At 44.4% G+C, this 15401-nt stretch overlaps 1 protein-coding gene across 9 annotated transcripts in view; it reads left to right on the forward strand.

Annotated features, from left to right (window-relative positions):
* The first annotated feature begins 5988 nt into the window (after window positions 1-5988).
* Window positions 5989-15401, forward strand: part of JADE3 (jade family PHD finger 3) — a 70556-nt gene continuing 61143 nt past the window's right edge. For 2 of the 9 annotated variants that reach the window (XM_054205472.1, XM_054205464.1), the window contains exon 1: window positions 6764-6865. The gene's annotated coding sequence lies outside the window, so the exon portion shown is untranslated. Of the gene's footprint in view, window positions 6206-6339; window positions 6411-6762; window positions 6866-6919; window positions 12036-15401 lie in introns of those variants that run through there. The other 7 variants (XM_054205491.1, XM_054205415.1, XM_054205512.1 and 4 more) reach the window with 7 other exon arrangements.

The following is a 15401-nucleotide window of genomic DNA, read 5'->3' on the forward strand; positions in this document are numbered from 1 at the left end:
TACTGATCTAAGCGTGAGCGAGAACTCTGTAGCAGAATATCTTCTCTTACATAAATAATCCTCTCTGAAACACTTTTAAGTGTTTAGACTTCATTCATGCAGCATTCAGCTTTCTGTGCATATTTAAATTAGCATTGCTGATAATGCTAGAAGGTGTCAAGATTCTCCAGGCTCTATTCCTAAAGATTTAACAAAAACCGCTGTGAAACAAATCTTCTAAGACCTAGTAGCAGCCCAGGTGCCTGCCTGAGTGGTTCCTAAACTCTAGGATTGTTGCTATCAAGTTCCTTGTTGACTGCTGCGGACCTTTTGTGCCATTTCTTTTTTTGAATCAATGAGTAAGCCTTCTGAAGCTGTAAGGGTGACATAGGTCTTTGGAGGTCTGCAGGAACAGCTCTTCCAAGGCATGTTTAAACCTGATCTAAACCATCTGAATTCTAGTCCAACAGTATTAAAAGCCAGGAACAAGTGCCGGTCATAAGTATTGTCTCTAGCATGCATGGATTTCAGTGGGACGGTGCAAGCGGGCTGTAGCACTTCATCAAGTTGTGTGCTGTAGTACTGCATTCTTGTTGCAGTGTATGTTGGAAGGCAGCTCTGTGGTGGCCCACCGCGTTCTCTGGACACTGCAGAGCTCGCAGTATGAGCTATAGCAATTTGCTGAGGATAACAGTTCCTGAAAAGTAATAACTTGCTGTATTGCCAGCCTGGAAGTCTTTCTTCAAGATACGTAGTCTGAGCTCTGTCCCTCAACACAACTGTCTACATATGGGAAAACTTTACAAGCATTAAACCTGGTAAAAGCAGGATGTACAGGAGTGTGTGAACAGGCCAGGCATTAATATCTTGGTGTCCAGTTTGATTGAAGAGTGCTTTTTACTGCGTTCATCTCTTCAGAATGCCTGGTTGCCATAAGGCAGTTACTGGTAATGTTTGTGGTCATGCAGCCTTCCTGATGCGTATATAGTCACCACTGGTTCTGAGTAAGAGAAGAAAAGGAGGGGGAAGTGAGAGAAGCTTTTAAAAAACCTCTGAAGTTTTCTGAGTACACAAAGAAAAATGTGCAACTGCTCATTCCTTTATTTATTTTTTTTCCGCACCTAGTGATAATCTCCAGCTCTGTACAATTTCATGGCTAGAGTATCTGAGTTCCTTCCCAGAATGTATTGAGCAATGTGACTGTCAAGTCCTCTTGTCGTCCTCTTTCCAGTTGCAGAAGGCTTTAAAATTTCTGGTGTTGTCAAGGGTCTAAGACATCTTCCAAATACACGTGGATTTCCCTCACATCCTTCTGTTAAAAATGCTATAGAAAGTTTGTCCTTAAAAGCATCAGGTAAAGTCAATAGGAAATTACGGTGGGGTTAAAAGGCTCTCGAACAGTGTTTAAATTAGTGTTTGTCTGGCATTCCCAAACGGCAAAGGCAACGTGCTGTTACAGATTCTACCCAAATAATGAAGGTAAATTTAAGGCTAGGCACCTCTGCAGTACTGGGAGCTCAAAGGACTCTGTGTCTGGATGACAGTGGTATGTGTATTTCGACTTCATTTTACCACAAGTATTGTGGTGATGGAAATCCCAGTTCAGAGAGTCATGTGAGAATCTCCACTTTCATTTTTAGGTACCTTTTGCCCTTGTCATAGTGAAGAAAACTTGAAAAGGTTTTTTTTTTGCTGTTTGAGCCATTAAATTTGAGTGTCTTGAAAATAAATAAATTATTAAAAAAAAAAAGAAACAAACTTTTAGGGAGATTGGGGAAGGGTGTAGCGACCATTGACTTGTGATTTCTGACCACTGCAGGGAGCAGCAGCCTCACTTCCCCCCTGCTGACATGGATGCTGGCTGCCGTAGGGAGGTTTCTCCCAAACAGCACCTATGGCACCAGAGAGGCAGCTAACTTTCCGGCTTCTTTGGGCAAGATACACAATTTGTTTCCTCGCTCGTACAAGGATAAGATGCATTCTTTGATTCTTTTTTGTTAGGTACTTGCAGGCGTTTAAGGTACGGAGCCATAATACTGATAGTTTTTGAAAGCTGCTGGCAGTCCTCTCCGTTCTGCGTGGAAGGAGAAAGATAAATCGAAGATCTCCCTAAGCACAAAACTTTGAACTTGTCAGATCCTGGGAAGTGGAGCTGGCACGTTTTGCTCTAAAGAGAGTAAAAGCTTCATGATTGTGGAAGTACTGGTGGTTTTTTTTGTCTTGTCTGAATGCGCTGATCTTTTTACGAGGGGAGACCTTCCCCCCCATTTCTGAAGTCCCTTCATAAAAACCACTTCAGGGCCTTTTTCTTTTTAAAGGGTTCTGGAGATTAAATGGAAGGGCTGTGCTATGACCTGAGGGCATCTTTTGATAGCTGCCCCAACAGGTGCTAAAGGATTAGATTCAGTGTTGGAGGCAGAGACACTCTTTTGAAGCTCCGAGTGCTCTTTGCTTCTATTTCTAATAGCGAGTATCTGGAACATTTTTAGTCACGAGAGGGTTTAAAGACAGCTAGCCATCCTTAGATGAGATTCTGCTTTGCATTTTTTTCCACAGAAGAATGAAAATTACTCCACAGTGAGAATCAGGTTTCTCATTTGCAGGTGGGTGTTTGTGCTTTATGGTAACACTTCAGTAATTTTGCTCACTGTGAAAAGAAAATAACGGACTTGAGCTTTTCTGTCTCTCGCCGGTAGCTGCTAATGCTTGCTCTGGCTTCAAGGATGTTGTATCAAGATTTCATCAATGGTGTCTGATCTACTGATGAAGCGAGTTCTATGCAGCATCTACACGTTTCAAGGAAAGGTGGTATTACCAGGCTTTGGGATCTGTGTATTTTTCTTATCAGAGACAACTGGAATTGCTGCCCATGGAGGTTTCTATGTGCAGGCTGGGAATGCTGCAAAGACTTGGAGGTAAGGGGTATGAATTAACCTCGCACGCCTTCCCAATTCTTATTTTCCCCCACTACTCCTCCATGATACTATGGCGTGTTTGTTGTCTTTTACTTCTCTGGCATCTGATCAGAGATAGCAGATTTTGTAGAAAAAAACCTAAAACTTTTCTGTTGAAATTCACTGAAAGACTTCTAGGTATTTCAATTAGAGATGCTTCTTTTGTGGCTCCAGTCCATGTTAAACTCTGCATGACCCTACTTCTCAGATGTTAAACATTAGTTCAGTCTAACTTTCTTAATACCTTAAAATGCTATGGGCAGCCTTTGTACGCCTGAATAATGACTTGGTTCAACTTGAGTGTGGTATACATGTATACGTTATTTTATCCTGACCGTATCTCTTATACTTCTAGTTTCCAGAGCGTTCCTCCCGTGGGAAGACTTCATGTTTGTGCTATATTTTATCAACATGTTAACATCTGGCTTTGTAAATTCCTTCTATTCTCTAGGTGCGTAAGAGCATCTGTAGTTCATCCTTTCTCGAGAAAATGTGGAAACTGTGTTGCATATGTCTTTAAAAAGAACAACGGTGTACAATCTGCTTCCTATTTATTCATCTTGCTCGGTGTTCTTATAGAAATGCATAGCAAATGTAAACGCAATTCTGCATAAATTCTTATCAAATGGTAAACAGTTTGCTAGAAGTCACACAGGATGAGATAACGACACATTTATATGCATGTAGAAAGCATTTCTTGAAATTAGTAGCCACATGGACTTACTGCCACGGGTTTTCCTCTATCACCTATCTTTTGGCCTTGACCCTGCCCTGTACATCTGTGGATTCACTGTAGAACTAGAGGCTTGGATGTCATCTTCTCCTGACATGTGACAGCCAGTGCAGGGGGGTGGTGGTGTGTGTGATCCCAGGCATGAGAAATGAAGATAGCTGTGCAACACCTTTCCCAGGTTGGGCTGCATCTGCTCCTGATGAAGTCATTCATATATAAAGTAATCTGGCAGGAAACTTCCCATAGGAATGTTTCCTTCACTGATGGGAATATACGTTCTTCATTGTCCTTCAGAACGATGGATACTTTAAACACTGTATTTATACACTCTACTAAGCTGATTTCAGGGACACAAGAAATAGAAATTGTTTTAAAATCTAAATGAAGATACTGGTACTTGAAAATCGTTTGTTTAGTTTAACTCAGTCGGACTTTAAGGTCCTTTCATGACTAGAAAACAGGTCTTTTTCTATAAGGCACGGACTTGGTTTTATCACTCTGAGTTCCGCTCATTTTGGACTTCAAACCTCTTGACTAAAAATCAGTATTGCCTGCCCCATTGCACGGACCACCCAGGTTGAGGATTCCACAAGTGGTGGTGGTAGGGGGAGCGTTCTTGGCATTTTACTTGATGTTGTGGTTTTCTGAAGCTGCTCAGAGTGTTTTCCTGGCAAGTATATATTAATGAACAGAAGGCAAATGAGGTGATCGCTGGTGCATGAAGGAAGTCATACATGTCAGCATCGCTGCCTGGTTGCGGTCTAACTGCATTTGTAGAAAGCTACACTTCGTAAAACACACAGGAATATTAACCAGCTATTCAAAAGAAAAAGGATTGTATTTTTTTTGCAGCAGGTAGTAGATCCATGGAAGTCTTTGCTGGCAGTGATATACAGACAGAAGCCTGCACGGACTCAGTGAAAGCTGACTTGCCCAAGTACTTGGAGAAGTGATCTGTTGAGGGTTACTTAACAGAGACGCCACATCCTGCTTGGGAAATCTGAGTAAGAAGTAGTTGGAGGCCTGCGGAGTACTCGGAGGGAGCATCTTACTGTGGATGCCCACTTGGGCCAGGAGGAAGTCCATGCAGGGGGCCCGTGACTTGGTGGAGCAGGCAGGAGGCCGTTGAGCTCGATGGAACATTTGGCCTGAGACAGTGCCTCCTTTCTTATGATCCGTTTCACCTCATGCTGTCTGGAAACACTGCAGAAGTGCAGTTCAGGCGTGCCAAACCATCCCTGCCATGCTTGCTCTCATCGTTTCATTCCTTTTCCTTTGTACTCCTCATTATATTCTTGCTGTTTCTTCTCTGTGCCTGGCCTAGAGTGAAAGGTTGTATCCCATGTTTGAGACCCCAGGTTTGATTTCCTTCTCTGATGGTTTTGGTAGCCTTTCCACACCTCCGTTACTGTGTGCACGGAGAATGGGGCTGCAGCGGCCCAAGGGTGTCTTCCAAATAAATCTCTTTGCAGCAGTCCCTCTGGGAAGGAAGGCAACAGGGGTTTACAGTGCATTTGTTGCAAGTGATACTTGGCAATAGCAGTATGGGAAACGTATGTGGGTGTAGGGCCTAATAATGGAGGAGGTTTGCCAAATTTTTGCTGTTGTTTGCTTCCTTCTAACTGATGCTGCCTACTGTGCTTTCTATCAAATGTTGGTTCGATGGGGAGCTCTGTCATGGGTCGAACAATTAACACCAAGAGCTTGTTGAAGGCTGCCCAAAGGCAGACTTTATGCTCGTTGTTTTACAAGCTGTGCCACTTGTGTAAAATGTTCTCAGTTTAGCGCAGGAATGGGTGCACAGCACCCTTGGGAGCTGTGGGAAGGCAGGTGGGGTGTGTCATGGCCACTAGCCACCTCTGCTCCCAGTTGCCCGGCCCAAAGTTGCCAAAGGCCTGGGTTGCCGGTGGCTTCAGGGACACGGGCCGGGCACTGCCACTCGCTTTCCATCTGCTCCGGGCCCCTCGAGGGGAGAAATCACCTCCCTCCTCTCACCCGGCTACGGGCTCCCCTCAGCCCTGCCGCCCGCCTGAGGGGACGGGGCCCAGGCCTTCCCCTCAGGCCCCTTCCCGCCGCCGGCCGGCGCTCCGCCGGCGCAGCTGGCAGGAAGGCCGGGGCCGGCCCGGCGCGGCGCGGGCAGGGAGGGAAGGGGAAGAGGCGGGGCCTGCGGCCCAGCAGTGTCAATAATACAATAGGGCTCTTGTGCGCCCGCCGCCGCCGCTGGAGGAGGAGGAGGCGGCGCGGGGCGGGCGCGGGGCCGGGGCCTGGCTGCGGGCGCGCCGAGCAGCCGGCACGCAGGGCGGGAGCCGCCGCCGGCCAAGGGCCCGGGCGGGCGGGCGGAGGCGATGCGCGCTGGCGCGGGACGGCACCAGCAGCAGCCGCAGCGGGAGCAGCAGCAGCAGCCGCCGCCGCGGCGGGAGCGCCAGCGCCAGCCCTGACGGCCGCGGCCGCCCACGCCGGCGAGCAGGGGAGGAGAAGGAGGAGGAGGAGGCGGCGGCGCGCCGGGCCGGGCCGTGCCGCGCCGCGCCGGCGGCGGGAGGTGAGCGCGGCCCGGGCTGCCCGCATGGAGGCGGGGCGGGAGGCGGGCGCCGGGGCCGCCAGGGCCGCCGCGCCGGGCCTGTGCGCGGGGGAGGCGCCGGGCCTGCGGCGGGCGGGAGGCGGCGGCGGCGTTTGGCGCCAAGGCCGGGCAGGAGGAGGAGGAGGAGGAACCGGCTGCGAGAGGGGGGAGGCGGCGGGTCCTGCGGGTACGTGGGGCGCAGAGCTGGGGCGGGGGTGGTGGGCAGCCGTGCCGGGCGGGCGGCGGACCCCTCCGGCGTGAGTGTTGCGGCCCTGGCCGCGTCCGGAGGGAAAAGTTGCGGCGGTTCCCCCGCCCCGCCGGAGCCGGGCCGCCGCTCCGCCCCCGCGCTGGCCGGGCTGTGCCCGCGGGGAGGGGGGCGGCGGGGCCTGGGGCAGGAGCAGGGCGGCGGCGGCCCCCGGCGAAGCGCCCTTTTGTTCGCCGCAAGCCCGGAGCAGGCGGCCAGCCGGCGGTCCCCGAGCCGGCGGGGCCCTTGCGGAGCGCGGCTGGGCGTGGCGGTGGGGCGGAGGGACAGGCAGGCAGCCGGGCGCTCGTCCGCTGCCTTGCACCGCTCCGCCAGTACGTCGAGGAACTTGCTAGAACTGAGTTTGACAATGAAGCGGTAGCGCAGCCCGCCCCGCCGAGGTAAGTTTTGTGCCGGGCGGCGGGTGCGGAGACCGGCCCAGCGCCTGCGGGAATAATGGGGAAAATACTGAGAAAAATAATGGGGACGGGATGGTCCCGGCTCCGCTTCTCCGCATCAAAACACCTTCCCGCCTCGGTACGGTGTCTCGCTGGAGCGATGCTCGTCTCTCTGCAAAGGCACGGATGGCTCCGTTGTGCGGCGACCCGGGATGTAGCGAAAGTCACACTCGCAAATAATTCTGTGGTGGTTAATGGGAGAGTTGGGTGCAGGGTGTCTTAAAATACATCTCAATGGGAAGAATAAATACTCCTTTTTTTTGTTTTCAACTGCAGTTCTTTTATGAAGAGCATTTATAGTTATTTGACGAGTTCAGCTGTTGTTCACAAATTGTTTTAATGAGTGGCCACGCACTCTAATTAAAATATTGCTAAATTAGTGCTGTACTTTAAAACTGTGTTGTTTTTCTTGTTCAGGAGAAAGGGATGCTGGAGGTGGCATCCAGTTGTGATTAGAAATCCTGCGATTAAAATATACTAGAAACTTGAAAGCTATTGGTGCTTCTCTCTTCACATAAACTAAAATGGAAAGATTAAGAGAACTGTATTTTTTCTTGGTGTATGCGAAGTGTTTTGTCTGCAACCAACTTCTTATGTCATATTGATGCTTGTTGTGGGCTGTTCTGTTGAGCGTCTCGAGCACACCTGCTAATCTCTACAAAGCGAGACCGTATCTTAGTGAGATGGTTAGAACTAACCTGAAAATGTGAGAGCGCGCCGGATGGGTTTAGAGAGGAAAGGGCACTTGGACGAAGGCGCGTCAGCATAACTATCAAGCCCGCCACAGAGTTCCTTAGCAGGGCATCTGAAAAGCCTTTGCCTGCACTTACTAGAGGAAGAAAACGCAATTTGTAGTTGCTTTAGTTGAGAAAGTGCTGTTTCAAATTAAAAGCAAGTTAGTGTTTTTAGGATACAAAGTTTTGTGCTTTTTTTTTTTAACTGAACTTCTGACCTCTTTCTAGACTAGGCATGACATGCCCTGTTTTTAATGCCAATGAGGAGCACAAGAAAGCTCTCTTTGGAGAAAGTTGGGCTTTGTATACAGCAAAAGTCATCAAAATAATTAGAACTGTTTCTGTTACCTGTCCTTTGTTTGATGTTTCCTTTTTCTAAGTTCCTTTTATGGAACAGGCCTCCCCCCCACCCCCAGCAGGAAAAAGTTGGGTCAGTAAGTGCAACTGTGAGGGGTTTTTTGTTTGTTTTATTTCTGTTTTGTACTTGTAGCAGATACCTGCAAAGATTTGCTGGAGAGCTGATGCAGGAACTTTCGCAGTGGCGTTTATTGGCAAGGATGCACATTTATTTGGGATCTTGTTAAAATCATGAAAATCCTCTGTGAACGTAATAATCTGGGCTAAAGGATCTCAGTGAAGTGTTAGAATAAACCCAGCTTTTTCCTTCTCTGCATTTCTATGGACTTCCTCTCTGTGGCAGAAAATCAGGAAGTTTCTGTCTGGGATTTATTGGGATACCTGGGATTGTTGTGGGCATTTTGTTTTGGTTTTCAAAATACACATAGTTTTCATAGAGCTGGCTGGTTTGCTTACAGAGGAGAGTTTACAAAGGCTGCTAGGCTACAAGTGAGGATTATTTTTACCTGTATGGCTTTATCTATTTACACCTAGGCAGGCACGCGTGCGTGTGGCTCCTGAAGCAGCTACCACGTGCTGAGTGCTGTAGAGCATTTATCCAAGGGCTTGCTGCAGCTGGCCTGTGGGGTGTCCTGACTGGTGACCTGAACTCTTGGCTGGCGTGACCGCAGATGTCTGAGGTCGTGGTGAAAACGGATGGATTTGTAAGACCTGCTGGTGAGAAGTGAAGTTGAACGCTGTACAAGCTGCCTTGAGTTTGAGTTCCAAATCGATACCCCTATGATGTTCACCGTGGTCTATTTAAGTAGCTTATTTCAATCTTTGAAATTAATTTCTGACCATCATGCCCCAGAGGGTAAGGAGCACAGCATGGTGTCTGTACGTTTTCATTTAGCTTGGCAAGACCTGGGATATATCCAGAGGAGGAACAAGTACCTATTTTTGTAGTGTGTCTGTTATGATCCATGGATGAAAAATCTTACATAAACCTCTGTTTCTGTGGTGTGTCTTTCTCCTTGAGTCTGTAGAAGTCTCTAGAAGTTGGTATGTGGTTTCGGGGCTCTTACCTGAATAGATTTGATAGTGTAGCGTTAAGCGCACTCTAAAGGAAATACAGAGCAATTTAATAATGAAGAATGTTGTATTCAACTGCAATTTAAAAGTTAATATTTTGTTAAGCGTGGGTATCATTCTTTCAATGCATTTTATAACCAAAAACTTGCAGTTTTGTCTATATCGGTAGTGGTGTTGCTTTTTGGCTGGCATTATAGACAAAAATGGACTTAGCCAAAACTTGCCATTTGATCATGCCAGCTTAATCTCTCCCTACTCTCACAAATTTTGCGGGAGATACAGCTAAGGGGACTTGGGGGCTTTTGAATTTCTGGAGAGGGGAACCCTTCTTCTGAAATAGTGTGGCGTTTCTCTTTTCTGAGGATTTGAAGTGTTTATAACACTTGAGGCTTCATGTAATTGGAGACTTAAATGCAATTTTGACATACTTTACTTAAAATGGAAACTAACAAGTTAATAATAGTTCTTATCGGGGGATATTTATGTAATGGAAGCCAACAGATGCTACTTGCATCTTGAAGAGCTGATGTATAAAATGTTATGTCAGGGCACTGGCAGGTTTTGTGCTGGTGAAGGCTGGGTCAGGTGGGAGTGGGAGATGCCGGAGATCTGTAGGGCTTGATGGCACCTCTGAAAAGTGAGATAACTGGATGAAATTCTGCATTTTGGCACACAGCTGATTTTAACTTAGTGCAGCTATTTAAAATAAAAAGAGGGGGAGAGGTGACTTCTATATTTATCCGTGTTAAATGATCAATTACACTGTCACTTTAAAATGACTTTTCTTTATACTCTCTTCTAGCTACAACTGCGCATTTGATGTTCAGAACCCCTAAAAATTGTGTTCTTACATACTATTTTTATTGATACTTCAACTCGTTTCAGCTTTAAGATGGTATCTGGCAAAGAAGTTTTAGAAATGTAACGTGACAGTCCGGGCGTTGACTTTTGTGGAGATATCAGACCCACACGTTGCTGGCTCTGCCTTGCCACAACTGTGTAATTACTAACCACCTCCCTGCTTCCCTGGGCTGTTCTCTCTTCCATATTTATTTACTTACAACTCACCCTTGTCTAGATGGCATCTGAACTTTTCCAGCATTTAAGATCTTATTTCAGTGTGTAGGAGACCGAGAATTTGGAGATTAGAGCAGGCTGGGACGTGTGATCTTGGGCCTAACGAAAGCTGCTGTGTTTGTAGAGCTATATACAAGCTTTACTTGGATTTAAAAGAAGTGGAAGAGACCATGAGCTGCGAGCATGGCTGCGGAGGCTCCACTGGCAGCTGTTAAGTCGCCCCGTTCAGAGAAGCAGGAGAAGGTGGGAGGATAAGCTCATGACTGATGATGCTATTTGTTATAACTTTCTCCTGGATTAAATACTGGGATGCTTGCCTTAGGTCGTTAAACTCTGTTTGAAAACTTTGGAGTGCTTTCCTTCTTTAAAGTACACCTGTTACAGCATTAGATTACAGAGCTGTGTTTCTTTCTTATTGAATTGAATGCTGAACATAACATATTGTGTAGTTAATGCCTCCTTGTGTTTTAATTAGAGCTGTAGGGAGATGTTAAAAAACAGGTTTATACACATGCCTGACTGGTTGCTAAAATGAATATGCTTGTCACACGGTCCTGAGGGAATTATGCATTATTTTGCTGATCTACTGTCCACGGCTTTCCTCCTCTCCTGCCCCCTTCTCTTCTTTTTCCTTTTTCCCCCCCCTTGCTCTAACAAATTCTTGCTTGAATGTTTTCTGAGGGTCTGCCGTATCTGCTAAAAGCTCCTGACAGTGGGGTAGCCTTTGCTGGTGAAAGGCTTGGGCTCTTGTTCATGTCCTAGAGAGCAGTTTCACGCCCGCGCAAGTGGTTTGATGCACAGCAAGTCTAACAGCTTTCAAGGGTTAGCACTGTGCAGTGGGTGAGCAGATGCCGGGATACCTTGGATGCTCCAGAGGGATGGGTGGTACCCCACTTACCAGCCTCTGCAAAGCAAAGCAACTGACGAGGAGCGTTCCTTGCAAATAGTTAATTCTGTGTGACTGTGTTGCAAAGTGTTTTCCAGGCTGTGTATTAAATTTGCAGGTAGGTCTTGTTTTGGAGTATGCTGTTGGGTAGATGATCAAGTAGTGAAAGGAAAACTTCTGTGTAGGACATGCCTGTGTGCTAAGTAGCTTTTGATTATGTTATATGAGTACTGTATGATGGAAATGCTTTAAAATATGCAAATAAGTGATGTATCTGCTACAAATCTTAGACAAAAGTTTTTTGCGAAAGGCATTCTAGTTGTTAGGTTGATACAGTAACATGGGTGTTCAGGAGCACTTGAAAAATCATAAACTCTGAGCTTTCATTCATACCGCTTTAAAAATGGTAGTATTGGTTTAACCAATTTTTAAATAATTTTAAAGACCAGGCAATTTTAAAATAATGCTTGCTTTAAAGAGCATGAAGATATTGAAAAAACTATTATTTTTAATGCACAAATATTTAAACCTTTCCTACCTATCAAGTATAGCAGAATAAAAGACAGTATTTTTTTCTATGGAGCAGCAGAAAGAATCTTACATTTTGAACCACTGGATACCAAAACATATAGGAGAAGTGTGTTTCCTGACATGGGAGGGGAAAAAAATGTCCCTAGTGGGATTACTTGTGGTTTTTAATTCTCTTTATTCTGCTTTTAACTGCTTGTATTTCTTTAATATTCTTCCAGTGTTGATTTGCAGGCTTTGATATCAAAGTGGCTGTGGAGGATTCATCGTTTGAAATAGTGCCACGTCCCACCCAGATTTCAGCTTTAATGCAAAAAAAAAAAAAAAAAAAAAGAGAGAGAAAAAACCCCAACAAAAACCTTGTGGAGCTACAGTATGCAAGTGAGTTATGGATACGCACAAGAAAATGGTAGGCTCAGCAATTATCTGGTGAGGAGGAGCCTCAGCAGAAAGAGAGGTAGGAGTAATACCTCTCCCACTTTTATTAATACTTGCAAGGAAAGAGGAGTAACAGACTGTACTCCTGTTCCTGCTTTCATGCAAATAGGCTCTTTTCCCAGCAAGCAGTTGACTGAAATAGTGATAACAGGTGATTACTCCACAGTGCAATGTAAACCTTGTTAAGTGTTGTTTGATAGGAAGGAGGAGAAATGTTCATTTCAAGCACAGAAAAGAGTTTTCTGTGTGTTTTCAAGAATGCAGACAGCTGAGTGCTGGTCTGAGAAGGGAAAGGTTACTGGTTCTCACGTTGCTACTCTTTGATAACATTAACCTTGTTTGGGAGAGTTCTATCAACTCTTGAGCTTCAGCCTAATTCAGTTGTATTCTTTTACAAAAATCAAATTGACTGACATTTAAGCAACTGAAAGGCAGATACTTAAACCTGATAATGAAGTTGCAGTCTTCCTTGTGTTAACAACATAATCATTTCCAGCGTAGCATGAAATGAGCAATCTTAAGAAGTAAGTGAAGCATTTTGCCTGACAAATTTGAACTTGCATCTCTGCAATAGAAGGTGCTAAGAGTGAGGGAGGAACTAAAAGGTTGGTCTTAATACAAGGTGCTTGTTTATGAGCAGCAATATTGTAATGGCTGGTGGCATTCATAGGAAGTAAAAATGCACTCCTGCTTAGGAGTGAATTCTTCTCCTGAATTGATTCTTCTGTGGAAATTATTTTTGCAAAATATTTTGTGCACATTACAGAAATTAATTTTATGTACTTTCTTTGGTTAGTGCTTCTTCACTGTTCTTGGCTGAAAAAGAAAAGAAAAAGGTGAAAAAACTTGTGGGATGAAATAATTCCAAATTTTTTTATATAAATAAAAATAATGCAGGATGGTTTTGTGTGCTTTTTGCATCTGATATCCATCAATTTTGGTGGTTTTATTTTGTTGGTTTTTGTGTTTTTTAAGATCTCATACTATAGTTTCCCAAAGACAATTTGTGAAAACTTAAAAGTTTTTCTTTATTCAGGTATTTTTCAGGTGTGTTGAAGGTATTTGAGTATGTTGAAGTTGGTAGTAAGCATGACATTTTTGATCAAAATACATTCTTTTTATACAGCTAGCATACAAAGAGTTTACTGACAGTGGCAATTGAAGGAGATTTTGCCAGTGACTAGCGGGTTACATCCATGTATGTTTCTGCAATTTTGGTGGAAATATGACTTGCTCTAATCATATCTATATGCCTATACAGAGGTGAAATAACTGTGGAACAACCGTTGCCAAACATGAAGACTCTGGCCTCAGCTCAGTGAAAGAGGAGGAGGTTAAAAATTACTTTATACATCAGTACTTAGTGTATTCTCTCTTTCCTTTGTTGCTTAAAACTGTATATATATGGTTCTTCGCTAGATCTGACGGGCGGTGTTTTCATTTTTCTTCCTCTGTAAATGCCATAAAACTTCAGAAGGTGGGACGTGAGTTATTAGAAAGCTTGCACTCCTGACAATCAGCTCAGTGTCAGTCAGAGCCCCGTGACTCCCATTACATGGATTAATCTGGTTTAAGTGCTGTCTTAGATCCTTTGTTTGGCGTCTTCTGTGTACTCGTTCTAGATTTTCAGGAGCCTCTATATGTAACAGCAAATGGGTATCCAGGAATTTAGGTTGCTGAAGTCTAATAGCTTTTGCAGGTGCCATTTCATTCTTTTTCTAAGATTATTGAAATAAATTTGTTTTCTGCGCATTCACTTCTGCATGCATGACTTTCACATTTCAAACAGTCCACTTTTGAGGTACGAATGGGTTAAGAGTTGGAAAAAATGTCTAAAGTAAATAATAAAAAAAAAAAAAATCCTCAAGTGAACGCGACAACTTGAACATGATTTATAGTTCCTACTTATCTCTCCCAGCCATGTCTTTGGTGCCTTTGTAGTCTCCTGTTGGCTGTCCCCTCTTCTATTTGCCTTGACTTCCCAACTTTTTTATTGTTATTGGAGAAAACAGTGTTTCTAGTGAGTGTCTCACAGTCTTCTGGTGACCCTATAAATCAGCTAGGTCAAATTTAATTTGTCTCTTGTACCAGACTCTAGACACTATGGACTTCCAGATTCTTTGCAATTGGCCTGAAAATATTTTGGCATACCTTTTGGGATGTGTGTTTTTGTTTTTTTTTTTTTTTCCAAATGAGATTTGTATAGGTTTGCTAGGTCAGATAAAGAGGGGATTTTTGCTCATCAGTGTTTTTATGTGAGGTGTTATTTTTTTTGTGGCTAGTACATTTGTGTGGGTTTACATACGTATATATGTAAAAGCATCATCCACAGAAAAATCAATTTGTATTTTTTAATATTCATAGAAAATAAAGCATTCATGATATAATGCTTTTTTTTTTTAGTGAACACTTGTGTTGATGAGTGTTTTGCTTGTGTATTTAACAAAAACTTTTGGGCTCTTATGCCTGTACATATGTAAGTTAGGCTTGGTTTAAGCAAGCTGAATCTGTGAGTTTGACTTAAAGTAAATGCAATTGCTGATGTGTATTTTGTATAGATAATAAGTATGTTTCAAAAGCAAACGTACTTTTACGTATCAAGAGGAACCACTGGAAACACAAGACAGTGGCAAAGCGTTGGTTTAGTGGAGTGCTATGGTTTGAGAAAACCTGTAACAATTTATTGTCATTTAGACAATTATTCTATCACCTGATCACCCCTCCCCACCCGGAAAGGGGAATCGGGGAAAGCAAGGAAACAAAGGGGTTGAAATATAAACAATAATACTGAAGAACCAGTATTAATCCCGATAGTAGTATAAGATATACAAGAATTACACTCAGCCAATTCTATCAGTAGGGAGCTGTGCTCTCCCAGCAGTGGACAGCAAATGTCAGTCGGACACAGCAAGCGCTACAGCTTCGGGAGGAAGGGAAGGGCTCAGGGGTCCGGCACCAGGGCAAGGAGTTTCTCTGGACCGCCGCCATCAAGGGAGAGATAAACTACGCAGCGAACTTTCTAATATATATAGAATGTGATGTTCATGGTATGGAATAATCCTGTTGGCCAGCCTGGGTGAAATGCCCAGGCCTCGCTCCTCCTCATCCCTGCACCTGGCAAGGCTTGAAAACACTGAGACCTTGAATCCCATGTAGCCTAGCTGGCTATAAAGTAAATATTTTCACAAATTCAGATGCTAGAGTCTTCCAAAAGTAGAGGTTTCCCCGGCATTAGAAGTGAAGTTAGTCCTGTGTTGCTCAACCCAGGACATGGAGTAACTTTCAAAACGCTTAAAAGTAACCAGTGTGTACTTGTTCTCAAATCCTTTTCTAACCGTTTTCTACCTTATGGTAATTTTTTGTCAAAATGCTTTTTTTTTTCTGT

The sequence above is a fragment of the Rissa tridactyla genome, chromosome 1 (assembly GCF_028500815.1).
Source record: "Rissa tridactyla isolate bRisTri1 chromosome 1, bRisTri1.patW.cur.20221130, whole genome shotgun sequence".
Taxonomy (NCBI): domain Eukaryota; kingdom Metazoa; phylum Chordata; class Aves; order Charadriiformes; family Laridae; genus Rissa; species Rissa tridactyla.